Source organism: Lethenteron reissneri, chromosome 48 (assembly GCF_015708825.2).
Source record: "Lethenteron reissneri isolate LAM-NWPU_2019-01 chromosome 48, ASM1570882v1, whole genome shotgun sequence".
In the NCBI taxonomy this organism is placed as follows: Eukaryota; Metazoa; Chordata; class Hyperoartia; order Petromyzontiformes; family Petromyzontidae; genus Lethenteron; species Lethenteron reissneri.
This window is the reverse complement of record NC_083826.1, coordinates 1034068-1050344: the sequence shown is the minus strand read 5'-3', so window position 1 is coordinate 1050344 and position 16277 is coordinate 1034068. Positions and strand designations below refer to the sequence as shown.

The 16277-nt window shown below is 50.7% G+C and overlaps 1 protein-coding gene across 1 annotated transcript in view; it reads right to left on the bottom strand.

Annotated features, from left to right (window-relative positions):
• The window catches only part of FAM163B (family with sequence similarity 163 member B), a 24415-nt gene extending 9579 nt beyond the window's left edge, over nucleotides 1-14836 (bottom strand). Inside the window, 1 exon segment of the mRNA XM_061571830.1 lies at nucleotides 14739-14836. The gene's annotated coding sequence lies outside the window, so the exon portion shown is untranslated.
• Nucleotides 14837-16277: the final 1441 nt, after the last annotated feature.

The following is a 16277-nucleotide window of genomic DNA, read 5'->3' as shown; positions in this document are numbered from 1 at the left end:
AGTGCCTCCCAACAGAAGGCGCTTCAGAGAGCCCCTCTAGCGGGTACTTGGCCTACTCTTCCAAGAAGGCCAGACATCGTTGAGGAGGTGGGAGTACCCACGACTTGTGCCGTGCCGCACCGCACGCGACCTTCCCGTCACCGAGGTTGCGCCCGTTTATTCCGCTGGGTGGAGAGATCCGGAGGAGTGTTTAAGAAATCTGCACCGTTGTTTCAGCTGCCGAGACCTCCGGGGTCGTAAGGTCAGTGAGTAACACCACCAGTGTGCATCCCGTTCCACTTTCAGGAGGGACCCTGTGATTGGGATGCTTGGCCATTTCCTTTCTTAACCCCCTTTTCGTAACCGCCCGTTCTCAGACGTCTGCAGGCAACAGGGCGGGTGTCCCGTTGGCGATTATCTGAACCGGTCCTGGGCCTCCCCTAGGTCGACTCAGCCTCAAATGAGTACCTGGTGCGGTGTGTAAACATCGCCACTGGGGAGACAAAGGCGGTCGGGCGTGGTGCTGGCCAACCACCCCCTCGTGTACCGTTCCGGCCTTCATAGGTGCTCGCTAACAGCACCTGCCCTTACAGTCTGTTAAGGCTATACGGGGGATCTTTGTCTTGTCCCGTTCGCCGCCGAATCATGGAACGCGCATGCGGCTCAGCGTTCATTTTATTTAGAGAGGCGTAGCGCCGCTGTTTTTAAAATACATTGTTACTCACCAAAATAAACTGTAGCAACACGACCGCACTCTGTGGCAGCTGGTCCCAAAACTGTGCCAGACACCCTCCTCCCGTGCAGCCTTTGACTTCCGATTGTGTTCCGAAGCAGTTCCGTTGCGATGACATAAACGTACGTCATCGCATGAGGGTGTCGGCCATGGTGAGTGTTGACCATACTTCACCACACTGATCAGCACGAATTGGTGAAGGTGGTACCCAGTATAGGTTCAAATATTGCTCACCATCAATGTTGGCCATGGCCAGGTATCATGGGTGCTGTGGTGGTGAGATGTTAACTTCCTTGCCCGGTATGGAAGAGATCGTGGGTTCGATTCCAACCCTGATGCCTGCTGTATATTTGAAGTTTTGATATTCTCCCAGTGGTAACTTTGATTTTTCTCCGGGTACTCCGGTTTTTCCCTCCACATTTAGAATCAATGTGCGCTTAGAGTATTTGGCCACGATAAATGTCCACGTGCTAAGCCACTTCGTTGAGTTATCATGTGTGGTAGGGTAGCTCAGTGGGCCTTACTTGGCAAAATAACAAATAGTTTAGTTTACGATGGAACTGATCACCGGCGTTCTTTGTGCAGTGTGCAAACCACTGCAACCGCTGCATTCCAACACATTGAGAACACATCTCATGGGATTCACGTAGATTCACGTAATTGACGATCGTTGAAGCAAAGTCAAAGTGATTTCCTGCCCAAGTGAGCATTCACAGACCCCGAGCCAGCGTTGGAAATTCCACATTTTTATGGCATTAATAATCATAAGGGATGTGCTGTCAATTTGCAGATTAATAAAAAAATATATATATATCAGGCCTGGCTACAGAATATCGGAGGATTCCAAATAATAAAACTTGTCTCGGATTTATTCTGTAAAAAGCGAAGCAACGTGACTGATATGACGTCACTTCACCGGTTTCCCACCAAAAAATAGCGTCACGTAACATCGAGTGACGTCACTTTCACTGAGCCCAAAGACACACGAACGAATATATAAAACATCATGTAAATGATACAAACACCGTGAAGTGGTGGCTAGGCACGTGGCCTGTAATCCAGCAGTGCGGAGGAAGCCGGGGTCGGTGGATCACCGCACAAATGTCGTGAAACTCCCTTCCCGACGGCGTGGAGGCGGACACGTACCCTGGCTCGCCAGGAGAGGCGGTTCCAGCAAAGTGTGGACTAATCTCCATCTGTTCCATCTGTTCCCTCCGTACGGGATTGAGTGTTGCCCCCTCGCACGCGTGGGTTCGGTTATCTCCCGCGTGTGTACGCTTATTAATTGGCTGAAAAACGTCTTCACAGGCAGGTAACCACAGAGCCTTGGCAAGTGTTGGTAGCGCCCGCTCAGAGCCAGGCTGCTGCCTTCCAGCTGCCTCCGCTGTGGTTCCTCGGTGGACGTGAGATGTGGTTTACTTGAAAAACGACGACGCATTCGACCACGGAACATTGTATTGTGCAGCGAAATTCCGATCCGTGATTTTCCCCGATATATAAATGCCCAAAACTCAACCCTCGTGCACGGGAACACGCATTCTGATTTTGCATTGCCACAAGTGGGGAAAAAGGAAACACGCGAATTCATACACAGTAGAATAACGTATTCGATTCATTTACATAAATTACCATAATTAGTGGGTGCCATTAATGTATCAATGCTATATTTAAATACCAAGCACATTAATTATAAAAAATGGCGGAAATCTGCTAAATAATTAATCATTTCCAATCTACAGACATCCACGTCAGATGATTTATTATTATTCTTCTTCTGCTTCCTGACAGCATCACCGCACAATTGTCTCAGTCCGAGTCACATTTACCCGGCTGCATAAAGCGAGGACAAATCTATTATCAAATTATCAAATCTATAATCAAATCATCAAATACGTTACCGGCACAACGTTCAAAATGCCTCGACACGCGCCAATTGTCACAAATCTCACTCGCACCGTTCAAACGCCGCTATTTCTGTATGCCACGCGCTGCATCAGGCGCCAGCCGTTTGATGCACACGGTTTTAAAAGCTTGCCCTGTGTGTGTCTGTGCGTAACAACGATGGCGATGATGGTGATGACGATGCTTTCTGTTTGCCATGTCATTGCTGAGCAGCACTTAATCCTCAATTACCGCTCACGTCATTTGCAGCTCTGAGCCAGTGGGGGGGGGGGGGGGGGGGGATTTCACATTCCTATGACGGGGGTGAGTCTATCCATATGCCAACCAACCGCTCATGCGTCACGGTTGTTTTTGTCTTGATTTCTGTTTGCTTCATTTCTGCACCGGCGCCATGGTGGCGATGAGATGTTAACTCCCTCGCCTGGTATGCAGGAGGTTGTGGGTTCGATCTCGACCGTGACGCCTGCTGCTGCTGTATATTTGAAGTTTGCACGTCTCTTTGTGGTCGTGTGGATTTTTCCCCGGGTCCTCTGGTTTTTTCCTCCACATTTATAAACACGCGTTGAAGAGTGTTTTGCTGCTATACATTTCCACGTGTTAAACCACTTAGTTGAGCAATCATTTGTGGCCCGTTCGCTTCTGAAAAAGAGCGATACAGCACAATGGGCATCATCTGGTCAAATAAAAATAGCTTGCGGTTTAGAGCTGTTTCGGGCCGATCCGATAAGAGCGGAAGTGAAATTTCTCACGTGACCTCACTGGCCGCTCTTTTCCCACCAACGGTGGCGTTACGTGGCATCGCTATCGTCAGCATGAAGACATTTTTCATTCGCGCAGAATGTAAATGACCAAAACAATCTTCAACATCTGCCCTTAAAAATCCAGAGTAACTTTCTTTTGTTTTACCCGAAACCCATCCCTGTTGCGGCGCCCCAACCACTGCACCACCGCTTAGCAAGTGCAAATGTTTCTCGTTCCAGGCACCTCGACAGTGACCAGAGCCTGACATCATACAGTGGGAACTCTGGTGACCATCTTGATGTACTGCCTTCCATCAGTTTAATAATAAGTGATTACGTTTATATGGAGCTGCTTGAATGCCTCCGCATTACAAAGAACTTCGCATCACACCTCCATCTCAAGCAATCGAAGGGCACTCCGAGTGGCAGCAGCTCGGACTGTGTGGCACGGGCCTGCAAGTGGACATTCGTCTGCCAGTGAGCGGTAATGGTTGCTGCTGTGTGTACTCTCATCGGAGTGATGAGCTTGAATCCAGGTTCAAAAGGTCGCTTCAAAAGTATTCCATGGTCTGTTACCGGCCCGGCGTGCCGATGAGGGCCTGAACGATGCTGCATCTTCTGGGAATTCCAACCCGAGCTGTGTGGAACCTCAACACGTGGTGAGCTCATTCCAGGCCAAGTTGACCTTGGGGAGGTCCCTGAACCACGGGCAGAAGAGGAATTGTGATTGTGCCGATCCCCCGAGAACATAATTCAACTTGGGTCTCTGCAATGGAGGCAAATAATGACTCCACGGCAGAGACCAGAGAGAGCACATGCGTACAGTAGAGGCCATTGGACTTATGCACTGAAGATACCCCGAGGGCTTTTGCAAAAATGGTCTTAAAATACAATTAGAGATAGAATCAAGATAAATCTTCAGCCGAGAGGTTCAAGCACTGTGTAAGATAATGAAGCACTCGGGTGGATTAATGGCTCAGGGAGTTCATAACGGCCATGTCAGAGACACTAAAAACTCAACTTAACTATTGTCTATTTTACCAGGTAAGGCCCACCGAGCTGTATAGCTCTTTTTCTGAAGTGGCCTGGCTACCAATGATAGGTCTACGAAGTGGCTTATCACGTGGAAATTTATAGCAACCAAATACTCTAAACGTATGTTTATAAATGTGGAGGGAAAAACCGGAGGACCCGGATTAAAATCCACGCGACCACAGAGAGAGAGAGAGAGACACGCAAACTTCAAATATACAGCAGCAGGAGTCCTGTATACCAGGAGCCATGCCGAGTTAACATCTCACCACCGTGGTGCCCAAACTAAACCAGCGGCCCAGCGCCTCCAAGAGCCTGGGGCTTGAACCTGTGCTCAATGATGAGCTGCCCCGGTGTAATGGGCAGCTCTCTGGACTCGCAATCCTGAGGTCACCGGTCCGATGCCAGCTCGTGCGGTGGCAGTTCACAAAACGGTGCCAGTTGATTACCCCCCCAACCCCCCCACCCCCCAACACCCACACCCCCCCACCCTTCCCCCCCACTCCACATCCACCACCTCTGCCCACCCAGCAGTGAAATGGGTTCACCACAGTTGGGCAATTGAGAGCTCGTATGTGGTGTGTGTCAAGCGTGGGCTTGCCAAACTCCTCAAACACGTCTGGTTAGCGTGGAAGAGTAGGCCAAATACCCTCTTCGAGCTCCCTCTATTTGGAGGCCCCTCCGCCAGCAGTGGCTTGAGCGAATACTTGCTGGGCTGCACCATTTACCTTTTAACTGGAGAATTAGTTCAAATGCATCACTCACGCGGTGACGTAGACCACCGTGCTGTTCGCCTGTAGTGTTGTTCTCTGGTCTGGCACTGGTGAGACTGGGCCACGAAGTAGGCTGTCTCTAGTGTAGGCCAATCAGTTTCAAAGATAGTGCGTATGTTATATCAGAGCATGTTTGTTTGCATGTTCACTACAAGTGCGTGTGGCCAATGCAGACTCCATGCCTTGCAAAATGTTTATATTTGGTGTTTGAACATCTGAACACGCCTCCTGTTTTATTGCCAGAAAGGGTACACATACACCATTCTTATTGTTTCATCATTTTGATCCTGGCAAAAGAGGTCCCAGCGATACCGCTGTGCTGCTTGTACGTCTGCACGTGACGAACTTGGCACTGGAAACAATGACCGGCTTCCGATTTTCGGATTCTGAAACATGGCTAAGTGAACTTGGGCTGCCACTCAAAATGAACAAGCCACGTTCGCGAGGCGTAGTGGCCTCGTGGGCCTGAGCCTCGTCTCCAGTGACAGCTCATGATAATAGCAATAACAACAACTGTGTGTATAATATATTGTTTGCTTAATTGGCTCAGGGCCAGCTGTGACACACACAGAGCAACACAACAACAATGGATGTATGATAGGGCGTTTCCACGCAGTCGCATCGCACAGAGGAAATCAATCACCGATCTGTGCGTGCACAGCTACAGGGAATCCCTGCCGGCAGGTCTGTACGAGACATCCTTCGAGGACACAAACCAAGTCACGAGCGGTGGTGTTCTACTCAACTGAGTGTGCAGAGGAGCTAAGCTCCCTTCCACAACTCAAAGCCAGTTCTTGAAATCACCACGTTGCTACGAGGGGGGAGGTTTGTATCTCGGGGGAGAAATAAACCGCCGTTGTTGACGTCCCACAATGCGACACTCGGAGAAATCGTGAACCAAGTTGATTGCCGACCGAGAGTTGAACCCGCGACCTTTCTAGTTGCGAGCCGTGCGCTATGGCCTCCACCGACAAAATGGCAGACGCATTTGGTGGAAAATACAAAAAGTAAAATACAATACTGGAATCTCAGGGCAGGCAAGTAAAGTGCGGCCAGCATCAGCTGGAGATGGAGCGTGGTTGAGGAGGGGCTTTCTGGCTCACAAAGACACCCTTTTCCACTGGCAAACCGGAGCCGAGCCAGCATAGGGCCCTCATAGTACGCGTGGTTTTGCTATTTGCCATTCTGAGCTAAAACCTGAACCCCTACAAGACATCTGAATATGGCTCGGAGCTAAGCAGGGCCGGTGAGGGGGGGGGGGGCGGAAGCAGGGCTAATAACCCATTCATGGTGCCTAACAACAGCCAGTACACTGCCAGGGTACAACGTCTCCGTGTCATCTCAACGGTCTCAAGTAATATCCGCGTTTGGCATCAGCAGCACGGCTCGGCTTCTGCAGTGGAAAAACAACCTGGAGCCTCCCGAGCCCTTGCCGGGCTTCTTCTTCTTCGACCGATGTAGACACAGGGCACCGACTACAATTTCACGTTTAGGTGGCTCAAGCCGGCTAACAGCGTCAGGAGCAGCGGAGTGCATCGCCGCGGTGTCTCCTTCGTATTTGTGGATCGGTGTGTCGCGTCGTTACGGTCTGTTCTGGATGACCGCAGTCGCACACTACTGGAGAGTTTAAAATTTCAATTTGTGCATCATCAGCTGTCCGCATCCACTGCTGCCGTGGTTTGTTAGGGTGGACCGCGGCTCGACGCCATTACGTCCCCGCCGCAGTGCAGCCCATCGCTTACTGAGCCACGGAACGTCGCTCCACTTGAGAGCGCACTTTGTTCACGGCCAGCTGAACCGTGGTCTCAAACGCCCTCGGTCTCGGCGGGGCCGACTCGCCGTCTCCTTGACCGATGCCGACAATTCTGTGCGTGAATCATAACCCTTGGCAGGCTGCAAAAACGGGACGTCGATCAATACGTCAATACAAAAACGGGACGTTAAAATGCGGCTGGACAACTTAACGCAGCGTTTGTTTAAGGCCGTATTTCAATGAAGGTTATTTATTTTTTACATCTATCCTGCCAATTAATTATTGGCAGTTTGTCATGAGCAAAGATGTCTCTATTCAGGACTCGTGTGGACGGTGGACTACCGCGTGTGGAGTGAACAGCCCTGGAAGATGACATCAAAGAATGTATTTTTTAAAAATCCCTTGAGACGTCTTATCCACACCAGGGCACACGAGGGATGAGTTTTGTGCTTCAAAAGTTTTTCGGAAAGTTTAGAATCTTTTCGAATCATTCGCTTTGTCATGTACACTTGTGTGTCCTTGGGGCACGCAAAGGGTGACGTCACTTGAATGAAACGCAGTGGAAGTGACGTCATATGAGTGATGTCACTTTCCTTTTTAGAATCCGAAAGACGAAAAAAATATTCGGATCATACAAAATGTCCTAATCGGGTCTCATGTGATTTTCAGATGTTTAGGATTCATCTGAAATTCGGGAGCACATCCCCAGGACACACCAATTATATGCCCTGCGATGATTGTTCATTGTATGGTAAATAAACCCTACATATTCAATTCCCAGAGGTGGCATATACGAAATTAATATAAATGTTTAATGTAATGTATTGTTTTTGTTGATGCAGTCTTTGCTAACCGGGCTGAGACCACAACTTACTAGATTTGAGAAACAGTTTAATTCCAGGCGGCTAAAACTTGGACGTGAACCCAGAAAACTCAGCAGCTCTGCCAACTCAGCATTCTCTCATCGCTTTGTTTCTTTCTTGCTGCGATTTCTATTTCCTGCATTGCAGAACTTTGTTTGACTTGTTTTGCTTTTATCAGTTTGGTGACCTCGACTCGTCCCGGCTTCTCGAGTGCTCACCTGGTTCAACAAAAATCAACTTGACTTGAGCCACCCAACCACCTCCATTTGTGCGCTTTAGAAATCAGTTACTCTGCTTGAAGCCCTGCGTCAATCATTCCAGTCTCTGAGCCCGTGGACTCTCCATTTTAATCAGTACGCACTTGGTATAATCATAATAATACGTGGTTCAGAAACACCGTGGTCGTGAACAACGTATACAGAGCAGAAACTGAGAAGTGCACAAAGAAGCGCGGACAGATGCAAGATTCGAATTATATCTAGAGATGGGAACACGTGGATTAGACGGCACAAGCAGGCTAATGACATAATTCAAGCGGCTAAAAAGGGCGGCGGGCTTGGGCAGGACACGTCGCGGCCAGGAGGGGCGACGGACCACGGTCGAGAATAGAAACGGAGCGGCAGCGAAGAGACGGGGCGTGTACGCGCGTCACATCCACCGAGGAGGTGGAGCGGTGAAATAATTTTGTTTGCAGGCGCTGGGTGGATTGTAGGATTTTAGGATCATGAGAGGTGGCGGTGGGGTTGGGGAAGCCTTCATCCAGCAGTGGATTCACCCACGGCCCCACGATGATGACGATGGCCCTCCGAGGCAATTGTGAGGATTGATTCTGTACCTTTCTTTTTAACCATCTTGATTGTAATGTCCCTCATTTAGCCGACAATTCCAGTAGCTCCCTTAGCCGAGATAATTTGCACAAATATCTACGACCCTCAGTCAACCCACTGCAGGAGGAGGGCACTCCTCCTCCCCTACGCCGAGCGGGCCGTGAGGGTTACATGACCATACCTCACCACTCTGGTCAGCAGGAGTTGGCGAAGGGGGGCGCAAATAGATGTTGGAGCAGCCTATAGCATCTGTTAATCCACAGCAGTCACCTATCCCAGGCTCAAACCTGCTGAGCTGCCAACATCTGACAAAGGTCATGGGTCATAGGCGTGCGTTCATCAAATTAACCGAAATAGTCTGAATGCTCATTAGATAACGCTTTAGCCCGGCTACCCATGTGGAAGCGTGCACGTTTGACTAATGTGCAACAACGGCCGATTGGTCGCTTCAACTGCAAGTATCAAGTTCGACGTGGAATTCTCGCGAGCCATGTGCGTGCGTGAGCGCGACTGTGCACGAGTAGCAACAAGCAACGGCGAATGTCCGATTGCTCAGAAAAATACCGCGGATCTCTGCGCACACGCAAGAGATTACAAGTCGCTGTGCATGAACTCCAAGGTCAGGCGGGTTTTTTTTTCTTCCCGTAAAAGCGTCGTCGCTTTCGCGTTGCAGAATAAAATGATGTGGACGCAAATTTACAAAAGGAAAAAACTGAAATGCTGGCAAATCATCGGTGCTGACGTTGCAGACAAAAGATTCCTCACGCACGCAATGTGCAAAATGCAAGGCTGCGCTTTCGAAAAATACGTTTTGCTCAAAATGAAAAGCCATCCTTCCTTCCTGCAAGTCGGCGCACCAACCATCCCGCACGGCCACAGCACCTCTGATGAGTACAGTTGGCTACGTACGGCGCGAAAGAATTTCAACGGACGTACATGAACACATACGCACGTATCAGCAGCCTAAGCACTGCTACATAGATGCCCTGGGTGTTGTAATGCGTGCTCGTGACTGGCTACGACAGTCGCAAAAACGATGAAAAACGATGAAAAACGATGAGGTGGCCTCATGCCCCCAGAGGTCGGGGCGGTGAGCCCAGCACCACTGCTGAGGTTGCTGGGGTCAAATCTGGGTCTTGGCTGCCGTGGTTTCAACTGGGTTCTCAGGGGTAGTGAGTTTGTGGGCTCAGCCTGGTCATCAATGACTGCACAACATACAACAACAAAATTAGGTTCTGCACTCAGTTTGACCACATTCCAGCTCTGAGAATGAAATATTTGTTTGACTGTCACGTGGACGTGGACAATATTACTCTCATATGAGAGAGCGGGTGGAAAAGTGCTGGCTTCTACTGTGTGTGGACCAGAGATCACTTGACGAGGTGATCTCAGAGGTAGCTGTCATATCCGCTTTCGTGGGCGATGCTCTGACACAGAGGGTTGCTTTGCGAGACATCCGAATGGATACTTTGTCCCGTGACCCGACACCAATGTTGCATTTGGGATAAAATTTGGGCTAAATTACCAATACTGGCCTAGACGGACAGTTGCATCCCGAGCCGGCGAGGGATGGTAACGGAATGGAGAGGTCTCATTTCAGTAGTGGATAGTTCACGGTTGTGATGATGATGATGAAATCGATGAAAATAAAATGCTTTACTTGCAGGTTTTGAGGGTACTACCTCGCAAAAGTGATGACCGATGCCGGCGTGCCCTCGGCTCGATGAATAACGCGATCGACGCACAGGGACGGGACGGCAGCATCTGAGTGAGAAACTAAATCTCGACGCTAAGTCAATTTTCACTTTTATTGCCCCTCGCAATCTCAACAGCGTCTGGGCGGCCCGCGTAACCGCTCGCGGCGGTGCCGCCTGCCGCTCGCCTAAAGACCAGCGCTCGTTCGGCGCAATTTCTACTCCCGCCCCCGCCAGCAGCAGCCCCCCCCCCCCGCGTTTCTGTGGTTTGATCGTCGTGATTGGAGCCGACGGCAGCGAGGAAGGCGATGGTGGGGAGGTGGGGGGGCGGTTCGGCCAGCTGGGCCACGGTCGCCTCGTGACCTCGTGACCTCTCAGCGACAGTCGCTCGCTCCTCCTGTCCCTCCACACTCCCGGCCACTGCCCACCGCCCTCATGGGGGCCTCGGCGCACCGGGTGTCCCGACGTGGAGGGGTTCCTTTAGGGTGCGGAGATCTCGACTCGAGCAGTCGAGATCTCGGTCAGAGGCGACCCGGGCCACGCGCGATAGAGCGGCGGCCCAAATAATATAAACGCATGTGTAGGACAAGAAGACCCGGAGGAAAATAATCCGCACGACCACAGGGAGAGAGAATGCGCTAACCCCAAATATACAGCAGCAGGCATCGTCAGGGTCGGGGTCGAACTCACGACCTCCTGCGTACCAGGCGAGGGAGACAACATCTCCTCAGCACCAGGGGCCCAGCCTCGCTGGGTTGTCCGTGCAGTCAGGAGAAGGTAGGGATGGCTACTCCAGGTCAGGGTGGGACGCAAGAGGAAGAAAGGAGGGTAGGATCTCAGATAAAAGCACACTCTGCTGCGTGTCGACCTCGCCAAGTTTGGCATTCCCGCAGCGAACTGGCGGCAGCTTGCCCACAACCATCCATCGCGGAGACAGGGCAGCACGTACAGGAGTGGCGATCAGGGAGGGACAACTCTATACACGATTTAAGTTAAACTATTTTTTTATTTTACAAGGTCAGGCCCACTGAGCCATATAGCTCTTTTTCGGAAGCGACCTGGCCACGTAAGATAGCTCAACAAAGTGGCTTATCATGTGGAAATTTAGAGTAGTGAAATGGCTCTAAACGCGCGTTTCCAAATGTGGAGGGAAAAAACCCGGAGGACCCAGAGAAAATCCACGCGACCACGGGGAGAGAGACACGCAAACTCCAAACATACAGGCGTCAGGGTTGAACCCACGATATCCTGCATACCCGGCGAGGTAGTTGACATCTCGCCACCGTGGCACCCACGCATTGGCCTCCTGGCTCAGGGCTGGCAGGTGTCTGAGTCAGGCTCAGGAGGCAGCGGCCGGCATCGCCTGACAGGTCCCCTGTGCAGCAGCACGAAGCAGCACGAGTCTGTCCCGTGACCTTCTGCCAGCCGGTGTTCGACACTTCACGTGGCCTTAAAGTGCATATGGCCTGGCACAGGCGCCGTGGTGACGTCACCACCACTTAGTGGTGAATGACGGTTGTAGTGTACACGTGTGTGTGTGTACACGTGTGTGTGTGTGTGGACACGTGTGTGTGTGTGTACACGGGCGGTCAATTGTAGGTGGCTGGCGGAGTTCCGGAGTGGTAACCTTTGTTTTCACACCAACCACGTGGCTCATGGAGGCCTGATGCAGGCCTGCTCAGCGCGTTGTACAGATATTAAAATTAAACCCTCGATCTGAAGCCCCACATCTCTTCATTTCGAACGCACAACGCCGGTGAATCCATTCAGAAATCTCGCAGAGCAGTGCGATCCGTGGATCAGAGATTTATGATGTCCACAGGACCCTTCTAAAAATAAATCCTCCGAGTGGCCGCTTTGCCCTTCACGCACTCTGCCATGGAATCGTCGCATGACAGGAGACGAGGCAACAACATTTCGTTGGCAGAGATGGGGATTTAAAACATATCAGGCGAAATTCCAAATTTTACGATGTTTTTTTTTTTGTGCGCGCAGTCACCGGTGACATGGATTCAAACTCCGCATATCTCAGCGGTGGCAGCCGTATGAAAGGTCTGACCTCTCAGCCACCAATGAACACAAAGGAACTTTACGCAAGGCTCGCCCCACTTGTTCCACGACTTTGACTCGGACACTTTCTGTACTTTTTCAAATTTCGGACATTAATTATACATGGCCCGAGAGAATTAATGGTCTAGTGCACCCCACATGAATCTGTCTGCCTCTTTCCCCTCGCCTCCAAATCAGCCCTGGCTTTGCCTCCAGTTCCCACAATAACTCAACTCCTCTCCCTCCCCCACAGTGGAACTAAAGTCTGGCTCACGTCAGTCCATGATCATTTACAACAAAAGGCGCGAGCTTTCACCTTCACGAAGGTGAAGCGCGATTCAGGGATTCAATTCACACATGTTGTTGGTTTCTTTTGCGTAGCCACTGATAATGACGTCACCGTGATGTCATCGCGACCAGGGCTATCGAAACCAACGCACTGCGCCTTCACTTCCTTCCATCTGCCAGATCCCGTAAACCGCTGTGAGGTCGACGCTTCCAGGACCGCTCTTGCTCTCTCCCACCTTCAAAAAAGAAAATAACCCAAAATAAACGAATTACGAGTCATAACATTGGTCGAGAAAGACTGCGAATGAAATTAATACTTCAGCCATTTAGAGCGTCCTGTCCCAGGGAAGTGTCCAAATCCTCACTCTGCCAGAGAAGTCTGACACCCAAAATCAAACCCAGAACCTCATCAGCGGCAGACCAGTGCCCTGACCTCCGAGCCAACCGGTCACCCCAATTACAAGCGGGGTTGCTTTGTTACAGAAGTGATATTGAATCAGCATCGAGCCTGTGCACGTGTCACCGCGTGATTAGAAGCCGACTCACACCAACGATGACGAGCCCAGCACCCACACCACGCTAATAGTGGGAGACAGACCACGTGCTACATCGCGGTGCTACGCCACCGTCGGAGTTAAAGGCCACGTGGCCTAATGAGCGAGCGTGCGAGGCCTGCCCACAAGACTGTGGCGGTACCCAGTTACAACTGCCGGGTGGACAGAGGTGGTTTTTGGGGGGATTCAAGGACCTTGCCCCATTGTTTCAACTGCCTCGCTGGGAGGTCAATCCGGCGAACTCTGGACTGCAAGTCCAGTGTGCTGTTCACCATTATACCTTGGCGGTTTACCAATCTGGATATAAATTAAGAGTCAAAAACCCCATATTCTTCGGTTTTTTCGGTAAAGTCACGTAGGTAACAAAAAAATTTAAATTAATAAAAGTTAAATAAAAATAAAAGTAAAATCACGACGTTTCGGAGGCAACACAAGCTTCCGTCTTCAGGTGGAACTGTCACAGCACGATTGCTGTATCAAGTTGATCAAGTTGATCAGGTGTAACCGTCACAGCACGATAGCAGTATCAAGTTGATCAAGTAATACAGCAATCGTGCTGTGACGGTTCCACCTGAAGACGGAAGCTTGTGTTGCCTCCGAAACGTCGTGATTTTTTATTTTATTTATATTTTACTTTTATTAATTTAATTTTTATACCTACGCGACTTTACCGAAAAAACCCGAAGAATATGAATCCTTGCAGTCACGAAAGCTTCAAATCTAGAGTCAAAACCTCGTTCACCGCGTCTTCGCGCGCACCGCTCCATAGAGGACCGCAGAGCTTGGGGGGGGGGGGAGGGGGGCGACTTGCCGCCGGCTCCTCGGCGCGTGGCCGCCGCTGCCGCCCTCCGGCTCGTCTCTGCGACTCCTACTCCTCCTCCTGGCGCCTCCTCCTGGTTCTCCCCCCCCTCTCTCTCCGCCCGAGCGAGCCGGCACTGCGCAGTGTGTCTATGACGTCACTCGCTTCGTGCAATCTCGGCGTCCGCCTGTCACATTCCTGGTTCGGGAGAGCTCGATTGACCCATCAATTTCCACCGAGTCAAATTTCCACTGGGATCCAAAAAATGAAATAAAGAGGACGCGCCAGAGGAGATTGGATTGCTTTTTGGGGTGGGGTGGGTGGGGGGAACCCGAACTTGGAAATATAAAGCAAAGGCACCAATGTGTCTCGAAAAGGGAGATTCTCATCAGCGTGCACCGTACCCGCTACGCCGCGCGGCACAGACTCGCCGGACGACGGCCAAGAAAACGGATCGAGAGCTGAGAAGTGTGCAAAGAAGCGTGGAGCGATGGGCCAACTGTAGAGACTCAAGACTTTGCTTCAGCGGGTGATGCCCCTTTGGGCTAAAGCAGCCCTGCGGTACAAGGACGGCCACGGGCAGAGACCGCCGGCAGTGGCGGCAGTTCCAGGGGCATTGCAGGGGCGGGAATGAGACAACGCAGAGACGTCGTAATGACCGTTAAGAAGAGTCAGAGGGCTTTCACTTAGAGGGGATGATGTCTCGCAGTTAACATCTCGGTGGCGTTGGGAGATGTCGTGTTAGCGAGCACCTATGAAGGCCGGCACGACACACGATGGGGTGGGTGACCAAAACCACGCCCGGCCGCCTTTGTCTCTCCAGTGGCGATGTTTTACACACCGCGGCTGAGTCGACTTAATCGTCACTAGTGTTGGTCGCCGGGTTTGTAGCGCAGCGTAGCGCTCACCGCGACGCTACCGCTCCCCCTGTACACATGAACACACACACACACACACCTGTTGTCCTGCACGTGTTTGGTCAAGCCACCGGGTGGCTCAGCGGCAGTGCGAGCGGTTCATCACAGGAAAGTCTCCAGTTCAAGCTCTGGTTGGGAGTTGACTCAGCCCATCATCCCTGCAGAGTTGATAAAATAAGCACCACTTTGTGAGGAGGTCAACAGTGATTGTTCTATGGATTATTTCGCCCCTGCCATATGAATGTGGAATTTCCACTGGCTCTGCAGGGGTGTAATCAGGAGATGAGCACCAATGCATCAATGCTCATTTGAGCAGGAAATCACTTTGGTTTTTTTTTTAACATTGTAGCCCATATTCGTCGGGTCTTTCGGTAAAGCCACGTAGATAGAAAAATAACAAAATGATCACGACGTTTCGATCGCAACACAAGCAATCGTCTTCAGCTTGGTTGAGTAAAAAGGCTCCCAGTCACGAGATTCTGAGTTCAAATCTGACTCAGGGTTATCATAAATCATAATATACACAACTATAATCATCGTCATCATCATGCCTTCAGTATCCCTAATGCTGTACAAGCACCACGTTCTGAGACCATGTGATGCAGGAATTGTTTTTCTTCTCACGTACAGACTGGCCTTGTCCCTGCCATATGAACATGGAATTTCTACCACCACCTCACTACCATAAGCGGAGATGAGTGATATAACAAAACGCTTTGACCTTTTTTAACACATTTACAAAAACGCAAGCACGCACGCACACACACACGCACACACGTACGCACACTGCGCTGCACGCAAATCAAAATCTGTGGCCATGGCATCACCCGGAGTCAAGAACGCCAGACATTCATCATCAATAAAACGGCCTGCAAGGAGCAACCTTAAGGGGTGACGTTTCAGGCAATGGCCCATCTTCACATGACATAGATCAACAACACAGAGTGTCACAACAAATGTGCTTCATCACGTGTTAAAATAGCCAAAACGTTGCCTACTGCAGTACATTTATTTATTTTCCCCCTTTATTGGCGGTGTTATTGACGAACGTGTTGAAATTATTTTGTGCTTACACATCAAGAAATCATGATCTGCGGTCAGCATGTGTGTGCGTGTGTGCGTGTTTGCGTGTTACGTGCGTGCACGCGCGCGCGCGTGTGTGTGTGTGTGTGTAGCAGATGTAAAGTATTCATTTGGAGAGGATTTGGGTTTGTGCAAAAATACACCTCGACATTCGCCAGGTGCCGCTCACAGATTAGGGACTTATCCCACGCAGATAGAGAGAGGGAGAGAGACACACACACACATGGCACTCACGCACACACGGCACTCACACACACAGACACGCACACAGACACAACAACAACAACCGCC